Below are 13,554 nucleotides of genomic sequence, written 5' to 3' on the forward strand. Positions count from 1 at the left end.
TATACCTGGAACAAACATTAGTAAAATGACCAAACCTCATAACATGTGATTATACCTGGAACAAACATTAGTAAAATGACCAAACCTCATAACATGTGATTATACCTGGAACAAACATTAGTAAAATGACCAAACCTCATAACATGTGATTATACCTGGAACAAACATTAGTAAAATGACCAAACCTCATAACATGTGATTATACCTGGAACAAACATTAGTAAAATGACCAAACCTCATAACATGTGATTATACCTGGAACAAACATTAGTAAAATGACCAAACCTCATAACATGTGATTATACCTGGAACAAACATTAGTAAAATGACCAAACCTCATAACATGTGATTATACCTGGAACAAACATTAGTAAAATGACCAAACCTCATAACATGTGATTATACCTGGAACAAACATTAGTAAAATGACCAAACCTCATAACATGTGATTATACCTGGAACAAACATTAGTAAAATGACCAAACCTCATAACATGTGATTATACCTGGAACAAACATTAGTAAAATGACCAAACCTCATAACATGTGATTATACCTGGAACAAACATTAGTAAAATGACCAAACCTCATAACATGTGATTATACCTGGAACAAACATTAGTAAAATGACCAAACCTCATAACATGTGATTATACCTGGAACAAACATTAGTAAAATGACCAAACCTCATAACATGTGATTATACCTGGAACAAACATTAGTAAAATGACCAAACCTCATAACATGTGATTATACCTGGAACAAACATTAGTAAAATGACCAAACCTCATAACATGTGATTATACCTGGAACAAACATTAGTAAAATGACCAAACCTCATAACATGTGATTATACCTGGAACAAACATTAGTAAAATGACCAAACCTCATAACATGTGATTATACCTGGAACAAACATTAGTAAAATGACCAAACCTCATAACATGTGATTATACCTGGAACAAACATTAGTAAAATGACCAAACCTCATAACATGTGATTATACCTGGAACAAACATTAGTAAAATGACCAAACCTCATAACATGTGATTATACCTGGAACAAACATTAGTAAAATGACCAAACCTCATAACATGTGATTATACCTGGAACAAACATTAGTAAAATGACCAAACCTCATAACATGTGATTATACCTGGAACAAACATTAGTAAAATGACCAAACCTCATAACATGTGATTATACCTGGAACAAACATTAGTAAAATGACCAAACCTCATAACATGTGATTATACCTGGAACAAACATTAGTAAAATGACCAAACCTCATAACATGTGATTATACCTGGAACAAACATTAGTAAAATGACCAAACCTCATAACATGTGATTATACCTGGAACAAACATTAGTAAAATGACCAAACCTCATAACATGTGATTATACCTGGAACAAACATTAGTAAAATGACCAAACCTCATAACATGTGATTATACCTGGAACAAACATTAGTAAAATGACCAAACCTCATAACATGTGATTATACCTGGAACAAACATTAGTAAAATGACCAAACCTCATAACATGTGATTATACCTGGAACAAACATTAGTAAAATGACCAAACCTCATAACATGTGATTATACCTGGAACAAACATTAGTAAAATGACCAAACCTCATAACATGTGATTATACCTGGAACAAACATTAGTAAAATGACCAAACCTCATAACATGTGATTATACCTGGAACAAACATTAGTAAAATGACCAAACCTCATAACATGTGATTATACCTGGAACAAACATTAGTAAAATGACCAAACCTCATAACATGTGATTATACCTGGAACAAACATTAGTAAAATGACCAAACCTCATAACATGTGATTATACCTGGAACAAACATTAGTAAAATGACCAAACCTCATAACATGTGATTATACCTGGAACAAACATTAGTAAAATGACCAAACCTCATAACATGTGATTATACCTGGAACAAACATTAGTAAAATGACCAAACCTCATAACATGTGATTATACCTGGAACAAACATTAGTAAAATGACCAAACCTCATAACATGTGATTATACCTGGAACAAACATTAGTAAAATGACCAAACCTCATAACATGTGATTATACCTGGAACAAACATTAGTAAAATGACCAAACCTCATAACATGTGATTATACCTGGAACAAACATTAGTAAAATGACCAAACCTCATAACATGTGATTATACCTGGAACAAACATTAGTAAAATGACCAAACCTCATAACATGTGATTATACCTGGAACAAACATTAGTAAAATGACCAAACCTCATAACATGTGATTATACCTGGAACAAACATTAGTAAAATGACCAAACCTCATAACATGTGATTATACCTGGAACAAACATTAGTAAAATGACCAAACCTCATAACATGTGATTATACCTGGAACAAACATTAGTAAAATGACCAAACCTCATAACATGTGATTATACCTGGAACAAACATTAGTAAAATGACCAAACCTCATAACATGTGATTATACCTGGAACAAACATTAGTAAAATGACCAAACCTCATAACATGTGATTATACCTGGAACAAACATTAGTAAAATGACCAAACCTCATAACATGTGATTATACCTGGAACAAACATTAGTAAAATGACCAAACCTCATAACATGTGATTATACCTGGAACAAACATTAGTAAAATGACCAAACCTCATAACATGTGATTATACCTGGAACAAACATTAGTAAAATGACCAAACCTCATAACATGTGATTATACCTGGAACAAACATTAGTAAAATGACCAAACCTCATAACATGTGATTATACCTGGAACAAACATTAGTAAAATGACCAAACCTCATAACATGTGATTATACCTGGAACAAACATTAGTAAAATGACCAAACCTCATAACATGTGATTATACCTGGAACAAACATTAGTAAAATGACCAAACCTCATAACATGTGATTATACCTATTAGTAAAATGACCATTAGTAAAAACCTCATAACATGTGATTATACCTGGAACAAACATTAGTAAAATGACCAAACCTCATAACATGTGATTATACCTGGAACAAACATTAGTAAAATGACCAAACCTCATAACATGTGATTATACCTGGAACAAACATTAGTAAAATGACCAAACCTCATAACATGTGATTATACCTGGAACAAACATTAGTAAAATGACCAAACCTCATAACATGTGATTATACCTGGAACAAACATTAGTAAAATGACCAAACCTCATAACATGTGATTATACCTGGAACAAACATTAGTAAAATGACCAAACCTCATAACATGTGATTATACCTGGAACAAACATTAGTAAAATGACCAAACCTCATAACATGTGATTATACCTGGAACAAACATTAGTAAAATGACCAAACCTCATAACATGTGATTATACCTGGAACAAACATTAGTAAAATGACCAAACCTCATAACATGTGATTATACCTGGAACAAACATTAGTAAAATGACCAAACCTCATAACATGTGATTATACCTGGAACAAACATTAGTAAAATGACCAAACCTCATAACATGTGATTATACCTGGAACAAACATTAGTAAAATGACCAAACCTCATAACATGTGATTATACCTGGAACAAACATTAGTAAAATGACCAAACCTCATAACATGTGATTATACCTGGAACAAACATTAGTAAAATGACCAAACCTCATAACATGTGATTATACCTGGAACAAACATTAGTAAAATGACCAAACCTCATAACATGTGATTATACCTGGAACAAACATTAGTAAAATGACCAAACCTCATAACATGTGATTATACCTGGAACAAACATTAGTAAAATGACCAAACCTCATAACATGTGATTATACCTGGAACAAACATTAGTAAAATGACCAAACCTCATAACATGTGATTATACCTGGAACAAACATTAGTAAAATGACCAAACCTCATAACATGTGATTATACCTGGAACAAACATTAGTAAAATGACCAAACCTCATAACATGTGATTATACCTGGAACAAACATTAGTAAAATGACCAAACCTCATAACATGTGATTATACCTGGAACAAACATTAGTAAAATGACCAAACCTCATAACATGTGATTATACCTGGAACAAACATTAGTAAAATGACCAAACCTCATAACATGTGATTATACCTGGAACAAACATTAGTAAAATGACCAAACCTCATAACATGTGATTATACCTGGAACAAACATTAGTAAAATGACCAAACCTCATAACATGTGATTATACCTGGAACAAACATTAGTAAAATGACCTAACCTCATAACATGTGATTATACCTGGAACAAACATTAGTAAAATGACCAAACCTCATAACATGTGATTATACCTGGAACAAACTTTAGTAAAATGACCAAACCTCATAACATGTGATTATACCTGGAACAAACATTAGTAAAATGACCAAACCTCATAACGTGTGATTATACCTGGAACAAACATTAGTTAAATGATCAAACCTAATAACATGTGATTATACCTGGAACAAACATTAGTAAAATGACCAAACCTCATAACATGTGATTATACCTGGAACAAACATTAGTAAAATGACCAAACCTCACCACCTGTGATTATACCTGGAACAAAGATTAGTAAAATAACTAAACCTCATAACATGCGATTATACCTGGGACAAACATTAGTAAAATGACCAAGACCAAACCTCATAACATGTGATTATACCCGGCACAAACATTAGTAAAATGACCAAACCTCATACATGTGATTATACCTGGAACAAACATTAGTAAAATGACCAAACCTCATAACATGTGATTATACCTGGAACAAACATTAGTAAAATGACCAAACCTCATAACATGTGATTATACCTGGAACAAACATTAGTAAAATGACCAAACCTCATAACATGTGATTATACCTGGAACAAACATTAGTAAAATGACCAAACCTCATAACATGTGATTATACCTGGAACAAACATTAGTAAAATGACCAAACCTCATAACATGTGATTATACCTGGAACAAACATTAGTAAAATGACCAAACCTCATAACATGTGATTATACCTGGAACAAACATTAGTAAAATGACCAAACCTCATAACATGTGATTATACCTGGAACAAACATTAGTAAAATGACCAAACCTCATAACATGTGATTATACCTGGAACAAACATTAGTAAAATGACCAAACCTCATAACATGTGATTATACCTGGAACAAACATTAGTAAAATGACCAAACCTCATAACATGTGATTATACCTGGAACAAACATTAGTAAAATGACCAAACCTCATAACATGTGATTATACCTGGAACAAACATTAGTAAAATGACCAAACCTCATAACATGTGATTATACCTGGAACAAACATTAGTAAAATGACCAAACCTCATAACATGTGATTATACCTGGAACAAACATTAGTAAAATGACCAAACCTCATAACATGTGATTATACCTGGAACAAACATTAGTAAAATGACCAAACCTCATAACATGTGATTATACCTGGAACAAACATTAGTAAAATGACCAAACCTCATAACATGTGATTATACCTGGAACAAACATTAGTAAAATGACCAAACCTCATAACATGTGATTATACCTGGAACAAACATTAGTAAAATGACCAAACCTCATAACATGTGATTATACCTGGAACAAACATTAGTAAAATGACCAAACCTCATAACATGTGATTATACCTGGAACAAACATTAGTAAAATGACCAAACCTCATAACATGTGATTATACCTGGAACAAACATTAGTAAAATGACCAAACCTCATAACATGTGATTATACCTGGAACAAACATTAGTAAAATGACCAAACCTCATAACATGTGATTATACCTGGAACAAACATTAGTAAAATGACCAAACCTCATAACATGTGATTATACCTGGAACAAACATTAGTAAAATGACCAAACCTCATAACATGTGATTATACCTGGAACAAACATTAGTAAAATGACCAAACCTCATAACATGTGATTATACCTGGAACAAACATTAGTAGTAAAATGACCAATGACCAAACCTCATAACATGTGATTATACCTGGAACAAACATTAAAAATGACCAAACCTCATAACATGTGATTATACCTGGAACAAACATTAGTAAAATGACCAAACCTCATAACATGTGATTATACCTGGAACAAACATTAGTAAAATGACCAAACCTCATAACATGTGATTATACCTGGAACAAACATTAGTAAAATGACCAAACCTCATAACATGTGATTATACCTGGAACAAACATTAGTAAAATGACCAAACCTCATAACATGTGATTATACCTGGAACAAACATTAGTAAAATGACCAAACCTCATAACATGTGATTATACCTGGAACAAACATTAGTAAAATGACCAAACCTCATAACATGTGATTATACCTGGAACAAACATTAGTAAAATGACCAAACCTCATAACATGTGATTATACCTGGAACAAACATTAGTAAAATGACCAAACCTCATAACATGTGATTTATACCTGTAAAATGACCAAACAAACATGTGATTATTAGTAAAATGACCAAACCTCATAACATGTGATTATACCTGGAACAAACATTAGTAAAATGACCAAACCTCATAACATGTGATTATACCTGGAACAAACATTAGTAAAATGACCAAACCTCATAACATGTGATTATACCTGGAACAAACATTAGTAAAATGACCAAACCTCATAACATGTGATTATACCTGGAACAAACATTAGTAAAATGACCAAACCTCATAACATGTGATTATACCTGGAACAAACATTAGTAAAATGACCAAACCTCATAACATGTGATTATACCTGGAACAAACATTAGTAAAATGACCAAACCTCATAACATGTGATTATACCTGGAACAAACATTAGTAAAATGACCAAACCTCATAACATGTGATTATACCTGGAACAAACATTAGTAAAATGACCAAACCTCATAACATGTGATTATACCTGGAACAAACATTAGTAAAATGACCAAACCTCATAACATGTGATTATACCTGGAACAAACATTAGTAAAATGACCAAACCTCATAACATGTGATTATACCTGGAACAAACATTAGTAAAATGACCAAACCTCATAACATGTGATTATACCTGGAACAAACATTAGTAAAATGACCAAACCTCATAACATGTGATTATACCTGGAACAAACATTAGTAAAATGACCAAACCTCATAACATGTGATTATACCTGGAACAAACATTAGTAAAATGACCAAACCTCATAACATGTGATTATACCTGGAACAAACATTAGTAAAATGACCAAACCTCATAACATGTGATTATACCTGGAACAAACATTAGTAAAATGACCAAACCTCATAACATGTGATTATACCTGGAACAAACATTAGTAAAATGACCAAACCTCATAACATGTGATTATACCTGGAACAAACATTAGTAAAATGACCAAACCTCATAACATGTGATTATACCTGGAACAAACATTAGTAAAATGACCAAACCTCATAACATGTGATTATACCTGGAACAAACATTAGTAAAATGACCAAACCTCATAACATGTGATTATACCTGGAACAAACATTAGTAAAATGACCAAACCTCATAACATGTGATTATACCTGGAACAAACATTAGTAAAATGACCAAACCTCATAACATGTGATTATACCTGGAACAAACATTAGTAAAATGACCAAACCTCATAACATGTGATTATACCTGGAACAAACATTAGTAAAATGACCAAACCTCATAACATGTGATTATACCTGGAACAAACATTAGTAAAATGACCAAACCTCATAACATGTGATTATACCTGGAACAAACATTAGTAAAATGACCAAACCTCATAACATGTGATTATACCTGGAACAAACATTAGTAAAATGACCAAACCTCATAACATGTGATTATACCTGGAACAAACATTAGTAAAATGACCAAACCTCATAACATGTGATTATACCTGGAACAAACATTAGTAAAATGACCAAACCTCATAACATGTGATTATACCTGGAACAAACATTAGTAAAATGACCAAACCTCATAACATGTGATTATACCTGGAACAAACATTAGTAAAATGACCAAACCTCATAACATGTGATTATACCTGGAACAAACATTAGTAAAATGACCAAACCTCATAACATGTGATTATACCTGGAACAAACATTAGTAAAATGACCAAACCTCATAACATGTGATTATACCTGGAACAAACATTAGTAAAATGACCAAACCTCATAACATGTGATTATACCTGGAACAAACATTAGTAAAATGACCAAACCTCATAACATGTGATTATACCTGGAACAAACATTAGTAAAATGACCAAACCTCATAACATGTGATTATACCTGGAACAAACATTAGTAAAATGACCAAACCTCATAACATGTGATTATACCTGGAACAAACATTAGTAAAATGACCAAACCTCATAACATGTGATTATACCTGGAACAAACATTAGTAAAATGACCAAACCTCATAACATGTGATTATACCTGGAACAAACATTAGTAAAATGACCAAACCTCATAACATGTGATTATACCTGGAACAAACATTAGTAAAATGACCAAACCTCATAACATGTGATTATACCTGGAACAAACATTAGTAAAATGACCAAACCTCATAACATGTGATTATACCTGGAACAAACATTAGTAAAATGACCAAACCTCATAACATGTGATTATACCTGGAACAAACATTAGTAAAATGACCAAACCTCATAACATGTGATTATACCTGGAACAAACATTAGTAAAATGACCAAACCTCATAACATGTGATTATACCTGGAACAAACATTAGTAAAATGACCAAACCTCATAACATGTGATTATACCTGGAACAAACATTAGTAAAATGACCAAACCTCATAACATGTGATTATACCTGGAACAAACATTAGTAAAATGACCAAACCTCATAACATGTGATTATACCTGGAACAAACATTAGTAAAATGACCAAACCTCATAACATGTGATTATACCTGGAACAAACATTAGTAAAATGACCAAACCTCATAACATGTGATTATACCTGGAACAAACATTAGTAAAATGACCAAACCTCATAACATGTGATTATACCTGGAACAAACATTAGTAAAATGACCAAACCTCATAACATGTGATTATACCTGGAACAAACATTAGTAAAATGACCAAACCTCATAACATGTGATTATACCTGGAACAAACATTAGTAAAATGACCAAACCTCATAACATGTGATTATACCTGGAACAAACATTAGTAAAATGACCAAACCCAAACCTCATAACATGTGATTATACCTGGAACAAACATTAGTAAAATGACCAAACCTCATAACATGTGATTATACCTGGAACAAACATTAGTAAAATGACCAAACCTCATAACATGTGATTATACCTGGAACAAACATTAGTAAAATGACCAAACCTCATAACATGTGATTATACCTGGAACAAACATTAGTAAAATGACCAAACCTCATAACATGTGATTATACCTGGAACAAACATTAGTAAAATGACCAAACCTCATAACATGTGATTATACCTGGAACAAACATTAGTAAAATGACCAAACCTCATAACATGTGATTATACCTGGAACAAACATTAGTAAAATGACCAAACCTCATAACATGTGATTATACCTGGAACAAACATTAGTAAAATGACCAAACCTCATAACATGTGATTATACCTGGAACAAACATTAGTAAAATGACCAAACCTCATAACATGTGATTATACCTGGAACAAACATTAGTAAAATGACCAAACCTCATAACATGTGATTATACCTGGAACAAACATTAGTAAAATGACCAAACCTCATAACATGTGATTATACCTGGAACAAACATTAGTAAAATGACCAAACCTCATAACATGTGATTATACCTGGAACAAACATTAGTAAAATGACCAAACCTCATAACATGTGATTATACCTGGAACAAACATTAGTAAAATGACCAAACCTCATAACATGTGATTATACCTGGAACAAACATTAGTAAAATGACCAAACCTCATAACATGTGATTATACCTGGAACAAACATTAGTAAAATGACCAAACCTCATAACATGTGATTATACCTGGAACAAACATTAGTAAAATGACCAAACCTCATAACATGTGATTATACCTGGAACAAACATTAGTAAAATGACCAAACCTTATAACATGTGATTATACCTGGAACAAACATTAGTAAAATGAACAAACATTAGTAAAATGAAAACCTCATAACATGTGATTATACCTGGAACAAACATTAGTAAAATGACCAAACCTCATAACATGTGATTATACCTGGAACAAACATTAGTAAAATGACCAAACCTCATAACATGTGATTATACCTGGAACAAACATTAGTAAAATGACCAAACCTCATAACATGTGATTATACCTGGAACAAACATTAGTAAAATGACCAAACCTCATAACATGTGATTATACCTGGAACAAACATTAGTAAAATGACCAAACCTCATAACATGTGATTATACCTGGAACAAACATTAGTAAAATGACCAAACCTCATAACATGTGATTATACCTGGAACAAACATTAGTAAAATGACCAAACCTCATAACATGTGATTATACCTGGAACAAACATTAGTAAAATGACCAAACCTCATAACATGTGATTATACCTGGAACAAACATTAGTAAAATGACCAAACCTCATAACATGTGATTATACCTGGAACAAACATTAGTAAAATGACCAAACCTCATAACATGTGATTATACCTGGAACAAACATTAGTAAAATGACCAAACCTCATAACATGTGATTATACCTGGAACAAACATTAGTAAAATGACCAAACCTCATAACATGTGATTATACCTGGAACAAACATTAGTAAAATGACCAAACCTCATAACATGTGATTATACCTGGAACAAACATTAGTAAAATGACCAAACCTCATAACATGTGATTATACCTGGAACAAACATTAGTAAAATGACCAAACCTCATAACATGTGATTATACCTGGAACAAACATTAGTAAAATGACCAAACCTCATAACATGTGATTATACCTGGAACAAACATTAGTAAAATGACCAAACCTCATAACATGTGATTATACCTGGAACAAACATTAGTAAAATGACCAAACCTCATAACATGTGATTATACCTGGAACAAACATTAGTAAAATGACCAAACCTCATAACATGTGATTATACCTGGAACAAACATTAGTAAAATGACCAAACCTCATGACCAAACTTCACCACATGTGATTATACCTGGAACAAACATTAGTAAAATGACCAAACCTCATAACATGTGATTATACCTGGAACAAACATTAGTAAAATGACCAAACCTCATAACATGTGATTATACCTGGAACAAACATTAGTAAAATGACCAAACCTCATAACATGTGATTATACCTGGAACAAACATTAGTAAAATGACCAAACCTCATAACATGTGATTATACCTGGAACAAACATTAGTAAAATGACCAAACCTCATAACATGTGATTATACCTGGAACAAACATTAGTAAAATGACCAAACCTCATAACATGTGATTATACCTGGAACAAACATTAGTAAAATGACCAAACCTCATAACATGTGATTATACCTGGAACAAACACTTGTAAAATGACCAAACCTGATAACATGTGATTATACCTGGAACAAACATTAGTAAAATGACCAAACCTCATAACATGTGATTATACCTGGAACAAACTTTAGTAAAATGACCAAACCTCATAACATGTGATTATACCTGGAACAAACATTAGTAAAATGACCAAACCTCATAACATGTGATTATACCTGGAACAAACATTAGTAAAATGACCAAACCTCATAACATGTGATTATACCTGGAACAAACATTAGTAAAATGACCAAACCTCATAACATGTGATTATACCTGGAACAAACATTAGTAAAATGACCAAACCTCATAACATGTGATTATACCTGGAACAAACATTAGTAAAATGACCAAACCTCATAACATGTGATTATACCTGGAACAAACATTAGTAAAATGACCATGACCAAACCTCATAACATGTGATTATACCTGGAACAAACATTAGTAAAATGACCAAACCTCATAACATGTGATTATACCTGGAACAAACATTAGTAAAATGACCAAACCTCATAACATGTGATTATACCTGGAACAAACATTAGTAAAATGACCAAACCTCATAACATGTGATTATACCTGGAACAAACATTAGTAAAATGACCAAACCTCATAACATGTGATTATACCTGGAACAAACATTAGTAAAATGACCAAACCTCATAACATGTGATTATACCTGGAACAAACATTAGTAAAATGACCAAACCTCATAACATGTGATTATACCTGGAACAAACATTAGTAAAATGACCAAACCTCATAACATGTGATTATACCTGGAACAAACATTAGTAAAATGACCAAACCTCATAACATGTGATTATACCTGGAACAAACATTAGTAAAATGACCAAACCTCATAACATGTGATTATACCTGGAACAAACATTAGTAAAATGACCAAACCTCATAACATGTGATTATACCTGGAACAAACATTAGTAAAATGACCAAACCTCATAACATGTGATTATACCTGGAACAAACATTAGTAAAATGACCAAACCTCATAACATGTGATTATACCTGGAACAAACATTAGTAAAATGACCAAACCTCATAACATGTGATTATACCTGGAACAAACATTAGTAAAATGACCAAACCTCATAACATGTGATTATACCTGGAACAAACTTTAGTAAAATGACCAAACCTCATAACATGTGATTATACCTGGAACAAACATTAGTAAAATGACCAAACCTCATAACATGTGATTATACCTGGAACAAACATTAGTAAAATGACCAAACCTCATAACATGTGATTATACCTGGAACAAACATTAGTAAAATGACCAAACCTCATAACATGTGATTATACCTGGAACAAACATTAGTAAAATGACCAAACCTCATAACATGTGATTATACCTGGAACAAACATTAGTAAAATGACCAAACCTCATAACATGTGATTATACCTGGAACAAACATTAGTAAAATGACCAAACCTCATAACATGTGATTATACCTGGAACAAACATTAGTAAAATGACCAAACCTCATAACATGTGATTATACCTGGAACAAACATTAGTAAAATGACCAAACCTCATAACATGTGATTATACCTGGAACAAACATTAGTAAAATGACCAAACCTCATACATGTGATTATACCTGGAACAAACATTAGTAAAATGACCAAACCTCATAACATGTGATTATACCTGGAACAAACATTAGTAAAATGACCAAACCTCATAACATGTGATTATACCTGGAACAAACATTAGTAAAATGACCAAACCTCATAACATGTGATTATACCTGGAACAAACATTAGTAAAATGACCAAACCTCATAACATGTGATTATACCTGGAACAAACATTAGTAAAATGACCA

The sequence above is a fragment of the Tachypleus tridentatus genome, unplaced genomic scaffold (assembly GCF_004210375.1).
Source record: "Tachypleus tridentatus isolate NWPU-2018 unplaced genomic scaffold, ASM421037v1 Hic_cluster_1, whole genome shotgun sequence".
NCBI classification, from domain to species: Eukaryota; Metazoa; Arthropoda; class Merostomata; order Xiphosura; family Limulidae; genus Tachypleus; species Tachypleus tridentatus.